This window comes from Tachyglossus aculeatus, chromosome 26 (genome assembly GCF_015852505.1).
Source record: "Tachyglossus aculeatus isolate mTacAcu1 chromosome 26, mTacAcu1.pri, whole genome shotgun sequence".
In the NCBI taxonomy this organism is placed as follows: Eukaryota; Metazoa; Chordata; class Mammalia; order Monotremata; family Tachyglossidae; genus Tachyglossus; species Tachyglossus aculeatus.
In genome coordinates, this window is record NC_052091.1 from 15612272 (window position 1) to 15627937 (window position 15666).

General features: G+C 47.8%; 10 non-coding genes across 10 annotated transcripts; 4 read left to right on the forward strand and 6 right to left on the reverse strand.

The window, feature by feature from the left end:
- The first annotated feature begins 3068 nt into the window (after positions 1–3068).
- Positions 3069–3140, forward strand: TRNAA-UGC. Its single transcript has one exon. It is a non-coding gene; the product is annotated as a tRNA-Ala (tRNA).
- A 454-nt stretch (positions 3141–3594) lies between these two features.
- On the reverse strand, positions 3595–3667 carry TRNAK-UUU. Its single transcript has one exon. It is a non-coding gene; the product is annotated as a tRNA-Lys (tRNA).
- Positions 3668–5319: 1652 nt separating this feature from the next.
- On the reverse strand, positions 5320–5401 carry TRNAS-UGA. The gene has a single exon. It is a non-coding gene; the product is annotated as a tRNA-Ser (tRNA).
- A 904-nt stretch (positions 5402–6305) lies between these two features.
- TRNAK-UUU lies at positions 6306–6378 on the forward strand. Its single transcript has one exon. It is a non-coding gene; the product is annotated as a tRNA-Lys (tRNA).
- A 413-nt stretch (positions 6379–6791) lies between these two features.
- Positions 6792–6863, reverse strand: TRNAA-UGC. The gene has a single exon. It is a non-coding gene; the product is annotated as a tRNA-Ala (tRNA).
- Positions 6864–8970: 2107 nt separating this feature from the next.
- Positions 8971–9052, reverse strand: TRNAS-CGA. Its single transcript has one exon. It is a non-coding gene; the product is annotated as a tRNA-Ser (tRNA).
- Positions 9053–10837: 1785 nt separating this feature from the next.
- Positions 10838–10910, forward strand: TRNAF-GAA. The gene has a single exon. It is a non-coding gene; the product is annotated as a tRNA-Phe (tRNA).
- Positions 10911–11738: 828 nt separating this feature from the next.
- Positions 11739–11811, forward strand: TRNAK-CUU. The gene has a single exon. It is a non-coding gene; the product is annotated as a tRNA-Lys (tRNA).
- Positions 11812–12876: 1065 nt separating this feature from the next.
- On the reverse strand, positions 12877–12948 carry TRNAG-UCC. Its single transcript has one exon. It is a non-coding gene; the product is annotated as a tRNA-Gly (tRNA).
- Positions 12949–14049: 1101 nt separating this feature from the next.
- On the reverse strand, positions 14050–14121 carry TRNAP-AGG. The gene has a single exon. It is a non-coding gene; the product is annotated as a tRNA-Pro (tRNA).
- Between the last annotated feature and the right edge of the window lie 1545 nt (positions 14122–15666).

Genomic DNA, 15666 nt, shown 5'->3' on the forward strand with positions numbered 1-15666 from the left:
AGAAGATCGGGCCCACACCCTGTCTCACATTTGGGTCACAGTCTAAGTGGGTGGGAGGACAGGTATCTTATTTCCATATAGAAATTAAATGACTTCCCTAAGGCCACATAGCTAGCGTGTGCCAGAGCCCAGAATGAAACCCATGTCTCCTGACTCCCACGCTTGTTTCACCAGGCTAATCTGCTTCTTTGCACAACGTAGAAGGGTTGAGGCCAACCAGTAGTTCAAATTGAATTTCGGGGGAAGTTGATTCAGGAGAAATTCAGTGGCGACACGGAAAAGAGGGAATTGCGGCCAAGTTTTGTGTCACTGTCCCCTTTACCGCTAAAAATAATAATACTATTATCATCATTATCTTCTTAACACAACAGTAAGAACCCCTGCTCTGTGCCAAGTTTGGGGCTGAAACCCTCCCCAAGGGACTAGAGTTCATCGCCGGTGATCTCTCCTCCTCAATCCCCTTCCACCCCGGCTAGCTTGCACGCCAACAGACCTCGTGTGGGAAAAGCGGGCGATGGAGGCAAGGAGGATGTTTCCCCTTTGAGACACACGAGTGTCTCCCTCGCGAGTGGTTCATTGTGATCCTCGCTTGCTGTGCGAGAGGTCCCGGGGCTCAAATCGCTGAAGAGGCCGAAGCGCACGATAGTGGACGGAGGATTTGGGGGGAGTCTAGCTAGCACTCGAATAAACTTTTTCGAGAGAGATCTATTTAGAAAGAAAAAGACTTGTGTCCAACGTGGAGCTCGAACCCACGACCCTGAGATTAAGAGTCCCGACTGAACTAGCCGGGAAGATGGGTTCTTACCGATTGCCTGGAATCTCTGCTTTGGTTCCATGATAGTGAGGAATAGTTATTGTTATTGAAGTTTATTCAGCATAAATCCTTCAAGATATCCGTAAGAGGCAGGAGTCTCATATGCCTTCGGCACAATCTGATTTCCGCAGGGAATTAGGAGGTCTCCCCATCCGGCGAGCCAAGGGGAAACCCTGGGGAAGAGGGAGGAGAGACTTTCCGGGAAGCTGGAAAGGAAGGAATACAGGCTGACCTCGGGAGCCAGCAAGGTTTCCTCCGAAATCCGAGCGTGTGCGGGTGAGCCTGGCGCTGACCCCCGCGGCGGGAGTGGGGCCCGGAATGGTCCTCCGTAGCCGGGGATCTCCCGGCCGGTCCCGGAGACCTGCTGCTGCCGCTCCTATCCCCACCGCCACCATGCCGCCCTCAGGGCTGCGGGAGCGGAGAGGACGGAGCCGGACAGCTACCCTCACTGCCGCCTCCGATCTAAAACAAACCCCCCGGCACTGGACAGGACTGGCCGGAGGGAGGGGACAGCGGGCATTTCTTTCATTTAAAAACGAATAAATCATCGATCCCCCGGGGCTGGCGGGCCCTGCTTCTCCCACTCCAGTCCCCGGCCCCCCTGGGCCTCCTCTCCGTCTCATCCGCCGCTCTGCGCCCCGAGGAGCCGGGGGGGCTGCGGGAGAGAAGAAGAGGCAGCTCCGCTTCCAAACCTCTCCCCGAGCCGGGGCTGTAAGCTGAGCCCACTGTTGGGTAGGGACTGTCTCTATATGTCGCCAACTTGTACTTCCCAAGCGCCTAGTGCAGTGCTCTGCACACAGTAAGCGCTCAATAAATACGATTGATTGATTGATTGATTGATTGAATGATTGAATGAGGATCGAAATGGAGGCCGATTTTGATTTCTCAGAAACCTTCTCTATCTCTCCTTCCCAGGGGAGCACTATTACCTAGGAACAGGGGCATTTTTTGATAGGGTCTGCTGAGACGCCTCTGGCTTCATTCCCCTCCCTCTGCAGGGACAATGAAGCCAGGAACGGGGACACTTTGCTATAACACTAGTATCATTGTGAGGACTTACTAAAATAGCTCAGTTGGGAGAGCGTTACACTGAAGATCTAAAGGTCCCGGGTTTCGGTAAGCAGTGTCTTCTTTGACTCAGTAAATCCTCCTCCCCGCTAAGCCATAGCTAGTAGAGACTTTGTGCTTTTGTCACTTTTGCTTTTGTGTTTTGTCACTGTCCCCTTTTCTTTTCTTCCTTATAGTCCTGTTTACTTCCTTCCTGTCCTAGCGCCAAGGGCAGAAACCCCAGTCAGAATCGCGGAGGAGTTTCTGTACCGTACTATAACAGTAGTTGAAGAACGTCCAAAAAAAGGGAAATAATAATAATGGTATTTATTAAGCACTTACTTTGTTCCAGGCACTGTACTAAGCGCTAGGATGGATACAAACAAATAGGGTTGGACACAGTCCCTGTACCACGTGGGGCTCACAGTCTCAATCCCCATTTTACAGATGAGGGAACTGAGGCACAGACAAGTGAAGTGACTTGCCCAAGTTCACACAGCAGACAAGTGGTGGAGGCGGGATTAGAAAGAGAGAGTCGGGATGGCTAAAGGGCTAGGGCTAGGGTAGGGCTGGGGTAATCGGATCAGACACAAACCATGTCTCACACAGGGTTCATTTGCAAGGCAACGGCCTCAAAGGGGCTTTGCTATTTCCAAGTAAGAAGACTAACCAGCTCGGTGTGGTGAAAAATGGACTGATAGCCTCCAGTCGAGGAAGTGTCTCCCTCCCCCCTCCCTTTCTGCTCAGCGTGGGAAAAGATTGAAGTTAAATAACACACAACGCAAGATCCCAAAATACGGCGCATCTTTCACTGAAAGAAATTATTTCGCAAACGGTAGTCGTGGCCGAGTGGTTAAGGTGATATAATGGAAATCCAGCGTGGTTTCACCGCCTGAAGAGGGAAAGAGGAAGAGGGAGGGAAGGCGAAATAGAGATTGAGAGAGACTGACACAGACAGAAGGAACTAGTAGAGAAGCAGAAACAGATAGAGGCAGAGGGGCAGAAATAAGTGAGAAAGACCAGCAAAGATAGGAAGGGACGTCCTGGGCAATCAATCCCAGGTTTGCCTTTCGCTCCCATCACGAGCAGTTCCTCTATGGCCCCGAGAGTGGGAGGTGTTCCCCAAACGTAGCAGTAGATGGTTACAGAAATGCCCGGAGATTGGTAAACGGTGAGGTGAGAGAAATCTGGAGAGGGTCTTCGCTTTGGGGATGTAGCTCAGTGGTAGAGCGCATGCTTTGCATGTGTGAGGCCCCGGGTTCGATCCCCGGCATCTCCATTGATTTTTTTAACATTAGCCAAAGTTTTAGAATTAAAGAGTTAGCTTCCCACAAAGCAACTGTGTTCTCACAAAATATTATTGTAGTAATTCTTGGTGCAATCGGAATTAATGAAATAATCATGACTTTTACCCCAGGATCGTCTTAAATCTGACTGGTCGCCTTGCGTTAATCAGTGAGCCTTTCTGAGCATTAGAGGTTCCTCATACCTGACGTGGTTATAGGATCTCTAATCTCTTTCCTTTTAAGATTGTGAGTCCCGTTGTAGTACAGGGAATGTACGTGGTCTGATTATCTCGTCTCTACTCCAACTCTTGACACTGAATAAGAGCAAAATCAATATAATCAATACCTATTGATAGAAGGTTCCGGAATATCCCAATCTAATACAAGTTCCTAAGTCTTTATTAGGGTCAGTGTCGTGTAGCGGGAGCAATTAACAAAATAAACAGCCGCCCAAACAGGGACTTGAACCCTGGACCCTCAGATTAAAAGTCTGATGCTCTACCGACTGAGCTACCCGGGCTCCGTGAAAAGTGGACGATTGAAAGTCTTTCCGATTTATGACTCATTTATGTTTCCTCAATTTTCCATCTGGACAACATATTCCGGTGCTCTGTGTCCAGCACTGTAGTAGTAATAATAATAGTAATAATTATAATGGTATTTGTAATCAGGTTGTCCCACTCAGAGCTCACAGTCTTAATCCCCATTTTACTGTTGAGGTAACTGAGGCACAGGGAAGTTAAGTTAAGATGGCAAGTTAAGCACAGTGAAGTTAAACTGACAAGTGGTGGAGGCGGGATTAAAACCCACAAACCCTGACTCCCAAGCTCTTGCTCTTTCCACTAAGCCATACTGTTTCTCTAGTAGTATGGCTGGTAGTAGCAGTAGTTTTGGTAGTAGTGGTAATAGTAGAACTTGTATAGTGGCAGAACTCTCACTGTGTGTGGAGCTTTGTACTAAGCCCTGGGAAATGCTATACATTTGGGAATCAGACATGGGCCCCTTTGATATTTAGTGCTTGGCACATAGAAAGCACTAAACAAATAGCATAATAATAATTATTATTCTTATATTCACCCTCAGATCCACAGCACTTATGGACATACCCTCATACCCTCCCATTTCCCCTATCTGTAATGTATTTCAGTGTCTGTCTCTCCCCATAGACTGTAAGATCTTTATCGGTGAGAATCTTGTCAATCAATTCTATTGTATTGTCATTTCAGTATCGTGCTCTGCATACAATAAACGCTCAGCAAATAGCATTGATTGATTGACTGAATGATTGAAAATAAAAATGGGTAAAGGGGACTGTGACAGACTCAAAGGAAGAAAGGAAGCAACACACAGAAACTGCATTAAGACCCAAACAAAACTCAGTAGGATGTTGTGTCAGGAGGAGCAGATTTCAAGCGCCATTTAACAGGTGAGGAAAGTGAGGCACCGAAAAGTTAAGTGACTTGCCCAAAGTCACACCTCTGACAAGTGGGGGTGTCGGGATGAGAACCCACGATTGCTGACTCCCAAGGCGGTGTTCTTTCCACTAAGCCACGCAGCTTCTCTGCACAACTGTGCCCATATTGAGCGCTGCAGCAGCAGATACCAAAACTTTCCCGAGATTTCGAAGAGGTTTCACCAGGCTGCGGCTGTTTTTTTTCTGTCCTGCCAGAGTGGTGCTGGACAGGAAGAGATAACGTTCCCAGGAGAAGGATTTGGTCTACAGTGTCGAAGGCAGCTGAGAGGTCGAGGAGAATTAGGATGGAGTAGAGGCCATTGGATTTGGCAAGAAGGAGATAACTGGTGACTCTATATCCGATTCAACATTTAATGTCTTGATCCGGACTTTACTACTCCTAAATATGCTTATGTCCTTGTCTTCTGTTACGGAATGCCCCTTGTGCTCCTGTTGTACTCTTCGAAGCGCTAAGTACAGTGCTCTGCATATAGCAAGTACTTAATAATCACTCTTTAACATTAGTACTCCGTCAGGGAGCTCCCTTTCGCGGAAAGGGCGGCAAGATGACTGACTAACCCCCAAGGGGAGTCGTCTCCAATAGCCTTCCCGAATTCTGAAAATGGTCCCTGGTCCATTCCCTGCGGGCAGAGAACAGTATCAGAGCTTCTGCGCTAATTAATAGGACAATACTGTCCCTTCCGCAGTCAGAAGAAGTTCGCTACGAACAGGATTCGAACCTGCGCGGGAAAATCCCATTCGATTTCAAATCCAACGCCTTAACCCCTCGGCCATCACAGCACAGCTTACTGGGTTTCAAACGGGGACGTTAGAAGAAAGGTATATGAAGAAACGTAGGTGAAGAAAGAGGAGATAGGGAGAACGAGGGAACGAAATAGGAGGATGTGGGAAAGAGAGGGAGGAGAAATAGGAGCATGGAATGGAGGAGAAGCATAAGGAGGGAGAAGAGGAGAAGAAGGAGGAGGAGGAGGATAAAGAGGAGAACATGGAAAAGGAGGAGAAGAAGGGGAAGGAGGAAAAAGAAAAGAAGGAGGAGCAGGGGAAAGAGGACAGCAGGAGAAAATGAAAGAGGAGAAGGAGGAGAAGTTAAGAGAAGGAGCAGGAGAAGGTGGAAAAGACCCCACCATGACCCTTCAATCCCTTCGCTCTTGTCAGCCCATCCCAGTCTTCCCTTCCCACCTTACCTTCCCTTTCCCCTCCACCATCCAAAACTTCCCCTCCCCTTGATCCGCCCCCGCCTCTCCTTCCCCCCCATCCCTGTAATCCCATCCCAGCGCCACCTCTCCTCCCCTTCCCCCTGAGTGGATGTTCCTGATGACACTTCTGCTGACCGCTGGCTCCTCAACTCCGCCCCTCATCGCCCACTCCCCAACTTGGACACACACTCGATCTCATCATCTCTAACCACTGCACAATCTCTACCCGCACCAACTCTGAAATCCCTCTATCTGATCACAACCATCCTCACTTGCCTCCTCTCCCTGGCCTGGAACGCCCTCCCTCCTCAAATCCGACGGACAATTACTTTCCCCCCACATTTAAAAGCCTTACTGAAGGCACGTCTCCTCAAAGAGGCCTTCCCAGACTTAGTCCCACCTTTCCACTCCCTTCTATGACGCCCTTATTCCCTATGCTCTTCCGAGTCATAAATCGGAAAGACTCTGAATCGGCCGCCTTTCCTGGAGCCCGGGTAGCTCAGTCGGTAGAGCATCAGACTTTTAATCTGAGGGTCCAGGGTTCAAGTCCCTGTTCGGGCGGTTGCTTGTTTTGTTAATTGCTCCCACTACACGACACTGACCATAATAAAGATTTAGGAACTTGTATTAAATTGGTATAATCCGGAACCTTCTATCAATACCAGTGATTATATTGATTTTGCTCTAATTCAGTGCCAAGAGTTGGAGTAAAGACGAGATAATAAGACCACATACTGTCCCTGTGCAATACGGGACTCACAATGTTAAAAGGAGGGAGATTAGGCTCCCTTATATTAGTTATATTGATTTCCGCAAGGCGACCGTGCAGATTAACGACGGACCTGGGATAAAAGTCACATCGAGATTATTTCCTTAATCCCGATTGCACCAAGGACTACTACAATAATTTTTGGCAGAGCACAACTGTTTGTGGGAGGGGAACTCCTTCATTCTAAAGTAATATCAAAAACCAGTGGAGATGCCGGGGATCGAACCCGGGGCCTCATACATGCAAAGCATGCGCTCTACCACTGAGCTACATCCCCCCCAACATCAAGCACTCTTCACATTTCTCTCACTTGACCGTTTACCTGTCTCCGGACATTTCTGTAACCATGTACTGCTTCGTTTTGGGAACGCCTCCCGCTCTCGGAGCCATAAAGGAACTGCTCGTGATAGGAGCTAAAGGCAAACCTGGCATTGCCAGTCCGTCCCTCCCTATCTTTGCTGGTCTTTCTCTCTTATTTCTGCCCCTCTGCCTCCATCTGTTTCTGTTTCTCTATTTAGTTCCTTCTGTCTGTGTCAGTCTCTCTTTCGCCTTCCCTCCCTCTTCCTCTCTCCCTCTTCATGGGAAAACTGTGCTCTGAGGGTGGAAACCAGAATCAGGAGAGATCCGCCTAAACCCTCGGGAATCGGCATTACTTCCCTGGAGAGGGGACCTCCCTTTGACTCCTGTGCCGTTGTCTCATGGGTGTCTGGGTCCGTACTCTAATTGTTAGAACTTTCGTCCTCGAACCCAGAGATCCGAGATTGAATCTCGGTGGGACCAGTTGAATTTCACTTTAATTTTCAAAGCCCTGCTTCAGATTCTCGCCGACGTCTCTGGCGAACGCTCAGGTCGCTCTTCTTTGAGTCTTCTCCTTAGCAGGATCTTGGTCACGCTGATCTCGATGGTGGTCAGTGGGCCTCGTTCTCCTCACTGGGCCTCATTCTCACCTATCCCGCCATCGACCCCCGGCCCACGTCCTTCCCCTGGCTTGGAATGCCCTCCCTCCACACATCTGCCAAGTTAGCACTCTTCCTCCCTTCAAAGCCCTACTGAGAGCTCACCTCCTCCAGGAGACCTTCCCAGACTGAGCCCCCTTTTTGCTTTCCTCCTCCCCATCGCCCCGCCCTACCTCCTTCCACCCCCTACAACACTTGTATATATTTGTACAGATTTATTACTCTATTTACTTTACTTGTACATATTACTATTCTATTTATTTTGTTAATGATGTGCATATAGCTTTAATTCTATTTCTTCTGACGATTTTGACACCTGCCCACATGTTTTGTTTTGTTGTCTGTCTCCCCCTTCTAGACTGTAAGCCCGTTGCAGGGTAGGGACCATCTCTCTATATGTTCCCGACTTGTACTTTCCAAGCGCTTAGTGCAGTGCTCTGCATACAGTAAGTGCTCAATAAATACGACTGAATGAATGAATGAATGAAATGGTGAAATCTCAGCTGCTGGGATTCAGACGTTAAATCAAGAGGAACGTGGAAACCTCTAATGCTTTTAAATACTTCTTACATTTTCAAATACTTTAAAAGAGTGGGTTGCCTGTATATTTTTACTTCGAGTATATTTCCCCACCTGTCTGCACAAGGAAGATCATTGAGGGGATAAAAGTGGGAAAGACTTTAAGGAAAGGAAAGCCTAATCGACAGGATTCCAACGCTGTGGGGAAACTCCACTGGATTTCCATTACATCACCTTAACCACTCGGCCATGACTACTGGTTGCGAGAGCATTACCTTCAATGAGAGCTGTGTCAATGTCTTGGGACCTTGAAGCAGCTTGGCTTAGTGGAAAGAGCACGGGCTTGGGAGTCAGAGGTGGTGGGTTCTGCTCCACTACTTAGCAGGTGTGTCTCTTTGGGCAAGTCACTTAACTTCTCGGTGCCTCAGTTACCTCATCTGTAAAGCGGGGATTAAGATTGTGAGCCCCATGTGGGACAACCTGATTACCTTGTGTCTCCCCCAGCGCTTAGAACAGTGCTTGGCACATAATAAGGGCTTAAAAATACCATTATTATTATTATTATTGGGTCATCTTACTACAGTGTCTTCCCACGCTGGGCAGAAAGGGTCAGGGGGGAGACAGCAGCTGCTATTTTCCTTCAAAAGTTGAACGGAGGGCCGGTGGGAGAAGAAAGGAAGAGAACTTGGACTGGGAGAGACCCAAATCCTGTCCGTCTCGGGGTCCAGCCGCTGATATTCCTGGAGCTCAGTCAGAGAGAGTACCCACCCTTGAAAAGCTGGGGGATCCCATTTTACTCCCGATCCTCTGGTTTGGGGGAGGTCGGGGGAGCTCAATTTTCCCAATTGTGAGAACACTGCCTGCTGCCAATATCTTATAGTGTTGGCCTTGTTGGCCTCAAAATTTGAACGCTGTGAGCAGAATTCGAACCTGCGCGGGGAAACCCCATTGGATTTCGAGTCCAACGCCTTAACCTCTCGGCCATCACAGCCCAGGTTAGTTAGCTAAAGCATTACAAAGTGAGTGCGAAGCAAAGGAAAGAGACGGAGGAGGAGGAAGAGGAGGAGAAGGAGGAAGACAACAAAGAGAAGGAGGCTGAAGAGTTCTCTTTCAACGCCGTTCTGTGTTCTTCAGAAACATCGTATTGGGTGGAAGTTGTCTTAGAGAAAGCTCTCTTTCAACGGGAATAAACTGTCCAGGGGGAATTTCCTTAGCAAACACCACCGTTACTGACATTTTTTCCATACGAATCCCTACATTATCAATCAATCAATCAATCGTATTTATTGAGCGCTTACTGTGTGCAGAACACTGTACTAAGCGCTTGGAAAGTACTAGTTGGCAACATATAGAGACAGTCCTTACCCAACAGTAGGCTCACAGTCTAAAAGTCTAGATTATCAGCAGAACGCTCCACATCGTTGCCACTGAAGTCCACTGTAGTCTTTTAAATAGCGGGAAGTTACAAAAACACAGAGACCAAAAGAACAGTATAGTAAGACTGGATCAGAGGCAATTATAGCTGCACAAACAGGCATACAACCACTTCTCTCTGCACCATAGACTGCAAGCTCCTTGAAGGCAGGGATCTTATTTACTAAAACTATTTTCTCCTCAGCACTGATTAGAGTACTCTGCACACCTTAGGCTCTCAATCTTTACATTTTTGGAATGAAAAATATCAGGAGATATCTGCTACCATAAGCCTCCATCAACCTTTTTTTAAATGGTATGTGTTATGCCCTTACTAAATTAAATTCATTATACTAAGGACTGGGGTAGATACAAGATAATCACGTTGGATGTGGTCCCTTTCCCTGGCACAGTGGAAAAAGCCCGTGTTTGGAAGTGAGAGGTCATGGGCTCTAATCCCGGCTCTGCCACTTGTCAGCTGTGTGACTTTGGGCAAATCACTTCACTTCTCTGGGCCTCAGTTTCCTCATCTATAAAATGGGGAAGAAGACTGTGAGCCCCATGTGGGACAACCTGATCACCTTGTATCCCCCTCAACGCTTAGAACAGTGCTTGGCACATAGTAAGTGCTTAACAAATACTACCATTATTTATTTATTATTGGGGAGGGATTATCATTTTAATCCCCATTGTGCAGATGAGAAAACCGAAGCACAGAGACGTCAAGTGACTTGCCAAAAGTCACACAGCAGACAAAGGGCAGATCTAGGATTAGAACATAGGGCCTCTGGCTCCCAGCCCTGCATAATTTTCATTAAGCCACATTGCTTCTTATTATTCTCATCATTATAGTAACCATTGATAAAGGCAGGATTAATGAAATAATGGCAACTTGGTCTCTACTCTTAGCTCTGGTACTACTCTTAAAATGAACCACTCGCGAGGGAGACACTCGTGTGTTTCGAAGGAGAAACTTCTTCCTCGTCTCCATCGCCCACCTTTCCGACACGGAGTCTATGGGTGTCCCCCTCTCCGTTCCCCATCTTACCTCCTTCCCTTCCCCACAGCACCTGAATATATGTATATATGTTTTTACATATTTATTACTCTATTTATTTATTTATTTATTTATTTATTTTAGATGTACATATCTATTCTATTTATTTTATTTTGTTAGTATGTTTGGTTTTGTTCTCTGTCTCCCCCTTTTAGACTGCGAGCCCACTGTTGGGTAGGGACTGTCTCTATATGTTGCCAACTTGTACTTCCCAAGCGCTTAGTACAGTGCTCTGCACACAGTAAGCGCTCAATAAATACGATTGATTGATTGATTAATCTTCGTTGAGAAACCCAAATTGACAGGGCCGAAATAGCTCAGTTGGGAGAGCGTTAGACTGAAGATCTAAAGGTCCCTGGTTCGATCTCGGGTTTCGGCACTCGGTTGGTTTTTACATCTCAGCAAATCCTTTCTCCGAAGGCAGAGAAAACGTTTCGGTTCACTCACTTTTTCCTGCTCCAGGCTAAACCGTGACCGTAGCGACTCGGACTATCAGTAGCTAGGAAGCAGTGTTGCTGTCACTTGTTTTGTCACTATCCCCTTTTCTCTTCTTCGCTAAATGCTTGTTTCCCTCCTTCCCGTCCTAGCGCCAAGGACATTAACACGAATCAGAACCCAGTTCGGGTTTCTATATTGCACTAGAACAGTAGTTGAGGAACGTCACTAATCAGAGCGTCACGCTCTGACTATCGAATGGCAAGTACTCGGTGGGGTTGCCGCAGTTTCCTCGGCTCCGTTCAATTTCTAAAAAGTCCAAGTGAGCAAAAGGGATGAGGGAGTTATCTGAAGTGTCTAGGTCCAGTCATCGCTTCCATCTGAGGCTTGGAAGCAAAGGAAAATTGTAAAACATACCCTACCAGTGAATCGAACCCGGGCCACAGGGCTGAAAGCGCCGAATCCTGACCACTAGACCACCAGGGAATCATGCTCTCTTTTTTTCTCATTGTTGTCCATAGTGTCGCTTCTTCATTATTATTAATGTTTTATATTATATTTCATATAATAGCAATACGGTATACGTTAGGCTCGTACTATGTATCAATCAATTATTCTAAGCCCTGGGATAGGTGAGTCAATCACTCATTTTCTTTTTTTCCTTTCTGAAGGTTCTAGCTTGGGCCATTCTAAACTAAACTAAAACTGCTCCTTAGTAGTAGTGGAACCAAAGCAGCGATTCCAGGAGATCACTAGAAAATGCGAACCAAGTGCCCGGCTAGCTCAGTCGGTAGAGCATGAGACTCTTAATCTCAGGGTCGTGGGTTCGAGCCCCACGTTGGGCGCAAGTGTTTTTCTTGTGTTTCTAAATAGGCTTCTCTCGAAAGAGGTTATTCGAGTACGACCTAGACGCCTCCCCAATTCTCCGTCCACTATTTTCTAAATAGGCATCTCTCGAAAGAGGTTATTCGAGTGCTACCTATACTACCCCCCAATCCTCCGTCCACCATTTGAGCCCCGGGACCCCTCGCACAGCAAGCGGGTATCACAATGAACCACTCGCGAGGGAGACACTCGTGTGTTTCAAAGGGGAAACTTCTTCCTCGTCTCCATCGCCCACCTTTCCGACACGGAGTCTATGGGTGCGCAAGCTGGCCGGTGGAGGGGAGGTGGGGGATTTGAGGAGGAGCGACCACCGGCGTTGAACTCTAGTCCATTGGGAAGGGTATTAGCCCCACACTTGGAACTTAGCGGGGTTCTTATTGTTGTGGTAATTAGATACTGATGATAATAACATTATTATTAGCGGTGAAGGGCACAATGACACAACACTTGACCCCCAACCCCAATCGCCACTGAATTTCTCTTGAACCAACTTACCCCGGAATTCAATTCGAAGTACTGGGTGACAGGGGGGCGGGGGAGGGGGCTGGAGCCCCTCAACCCTTGTGCATTGTGCAGGGAAGCAGATTAGCCTGGTGAAGCAAGGCTGGGAATCAGGAGACCTGGGCTTCATTCTGGGCTCTGGCCCACGCTAGTCATACGGCCTCAGGCAAGTCATTTAATTTCTGTATGGAAATAAGATACCTGTCCTCCCACCCCCTTAGACTGTGACCCAAATGTGAGACAGGGTGTGGGCACGATCTTCGTCTACTGTAGTAACCCTAGTGCTCATCACATAGTAAGGGCTTAAGAAATAATTGAGTTATACCCGCTACCATAGCTGGGAAGGGGGAGAGCATCGCCGAAGACACCGTTCTGCTATTATCTCTGAGGAAATGAGTTTGGGGTTGGGGGGCGGGGGGGTGCCCCACTCCAGCAATCTCAGCCCTTTCTTTCCTGTCAGCATCGCTGGAGAGACCCGCACAAGGACACTGATTGATTGTTTAAATAATTAAAACGAAATCCCATGCGTTGGCCGGGAATCGAACCCGGGTCAACTGCTTGGAAGGCAGCTATGCTAACCACTATACCACCAACGCTGCTCTTTCTAGATCCTAAGATATAGCCCTATCAAGTCCTTAGATGCCTTAGCCGTTTCAGCCCAACTACCAGGATTTACTATTAAGTGGGGCGTTTCTGAAGGGAATTTGGGCCGCTCCTGGGTTTTTAAGGAATCCCCTCCTTTTGGGCCGGTCCTGGATTTTTAAGGAATCTTCTCCGGGGCATTTTGCTCGGAAAATGGTTCTCTTTTGCCCAGTTTCTCCCCGTCTTGTAAAGTGATGGACCAACGAGGAAAAGTTTGCCGTTGGCCCTTTCTTTAATAATAATAATAATAATAATAATAATAATAATGGCATTTATTAAGCCGAAGAAGGGCTGGGATGGAGAGGAACCCTCCCATCTCTCATGGTTATTGAGTTATTATGCTCTCCTGGCTATTATACTGTCCCAAACGCTTAGTACAGTGCTCTGCACACAGTGACAGCTGAATACATATGATTGAATGAATGAATGAATCCTGACGTCTCTGCCATAGGGTAGTGAAAGTCGTTTGACTCTACTTTTTGATGGCGATGGAACCCCGGGAAGAGAGGCAGCCTAGCTCCCTGGGTCATGGCTGTCTTTGACCAAGTTTTCATTTGGCGACTGCTAGCGCTTTGTGCCTCTTTCATCTTTCTGGGGCTCTCAATTCCATGAAACAACCTCCCGCTGGGCGCCCCAGCCAGTGGGTGATATGCTCTGTGAGTTGGGGGAGCGCAGTACAGTGGATAGGTAGTCTCGTTCTGCTGAATTTGAATGCGCTTTGTCTCAATCGTGTCTGTAAGCAAGGAAATTCCATTCCAGGACGCGGGTTTCCCGATTTCATCGGTGGAAAATTTACAGGAATCCTAGCTTGTTAGAGGTACAGTCAGTCCAGAGTCTCCATGCGGCCGGGGAATTGTGTCCAATCTATCTACCCCAGCGCTTACTTATATATGAAGAAAACTGGAGTAATTGGAAGAGAAAAAGGAGGTTTAGCAGAGGTGAAATTGAATCCTACATCTCTGGGGAGACTGGGGGCCTAATCCGGTCTTTGACCGCTCATCCCTGCTACCAGGATTTGATTCTATGGAGGGCATTTCTTAAGTGAGAAAAAAGGAGGGCTCGTCCGGGATTTGAACCCGGGACCTCTCGCACCCTAAGCGAGAATCATACCCCTAGACCAACGAGCCAGCTACACATTACCCCTCACATTGCTCCATTGGTCTATCTATGGGGATTCGTACTTGCCTGACACTCTCTCTTGCCCTATCGAAACACTTCTCCCCAGAGGGACACACTCGAAAATGTCAAAGATGAAACCGCTTCCTCGCTCCCCTTCCCGACACGTAGTCAAGGGCGTGCGAGCTCGTGGAGTGGGGCGGGGGGGGGGGGGGCAAGGAGGGCGTGTCAGAGGAGCGACCAAGGGCCGGGAATGGAAGCCCTGGAGGGAGGGTTTCCATACCTTTCTCACAGGAGAGAAGTCTTTTAAGCTCGGTTCCGATCTCCCACGACATGGTGCTTAGCGTAGTCTGAGCCCCGAAATCGTGAGGAGCGGGGCTTTCTACAGCTCCGGGACGGAGGTCCGCCCCAGGACCGGGCCGGGAAGCGGCGCCGCTGCTGAGGCCAGGGCCAGCTTGGCCGTAGGTAGAGGCGGGAAGAGCGGGGCTCTGAGCAAAAAGAGGCCGAGCCTCTTGGACACAAAATCCGATTGATAGCGAGGCACATAACATTCATTTATTGAGCTATTACAATGTGCAGAGCACTGTATTAAGCGCTTGGGAGAGTACAAAATAGCAATGAACAGAAACATTCCCTGCTCATTATGAGCTTACATTCTAGAGGGGGAGGCACACATTAATAGAAATAAAATAAAGATATGGACATAAGTGAGTGTCGCTGAATACAAACTCATCTCCCTGTCCCTTCTGCCTCTCCACGTCTCACCCAATTAAGCACGTATCTCTCCCCCTGTCCAGAATACGTTATAATGTCCATATCTCTCACTAAGCTGTTTACTCCAGGAGAGCAAGGATCTTGTCTACTAATTCTATTTCCCCTGGTACAGTGCTCTACGCACAATAGGTGCTCAGTAGATCAATTAATCTATCACGGTTTTTGAGTGCTTACTGTCTGCAAAGCACTATACTACGTGCTTGGAGAGTACACTATAACAGAGTTGGCAGAGACGTTCCCTGACCAAAACAAGCGTACAGGCTGGAGGGGGAGACAGTCGTAAGTAAAACCAACAAATTACGCCTATGTGCATACATACATACATACTGTGAGGCTGAAGGAGAGCCGAATAAAGGATGCATAACCAAGTGCAAAGGCGACCCCGAAGGAAAGGGGAGGAGGAAATGAGGATTTGGTCTGGAAATGCCTCTTGGAGGAGATGTGCTTTTAAAATGTCTTTTGAAGGTGAGGAGAGCGATCGTCTGAGCGATAGGAAGAGGGAGGGTGACCCAGGCCAAAGGCAGGACATGGGAGAGAGGTCGGGGGCGAGATAGAGGAAACTGAGGAACAGTGAGTCGGTTGAAGTTAGATGAGCGAAGAATGCGGGCTCGTTGTAGGAGGAAATCAAGGGGGTACGATAGGAGAGGATAAGGTGACTGAGTGATTTCAAGCTATGAAATGGACTTTCTGCTGGATGAATTAATCAAACTGATTGATTAATAGATATATTGATTCTTTGCTCTTGGTCAGAAAATCCGAGTTATTCTTTATTCTTCAGGCAT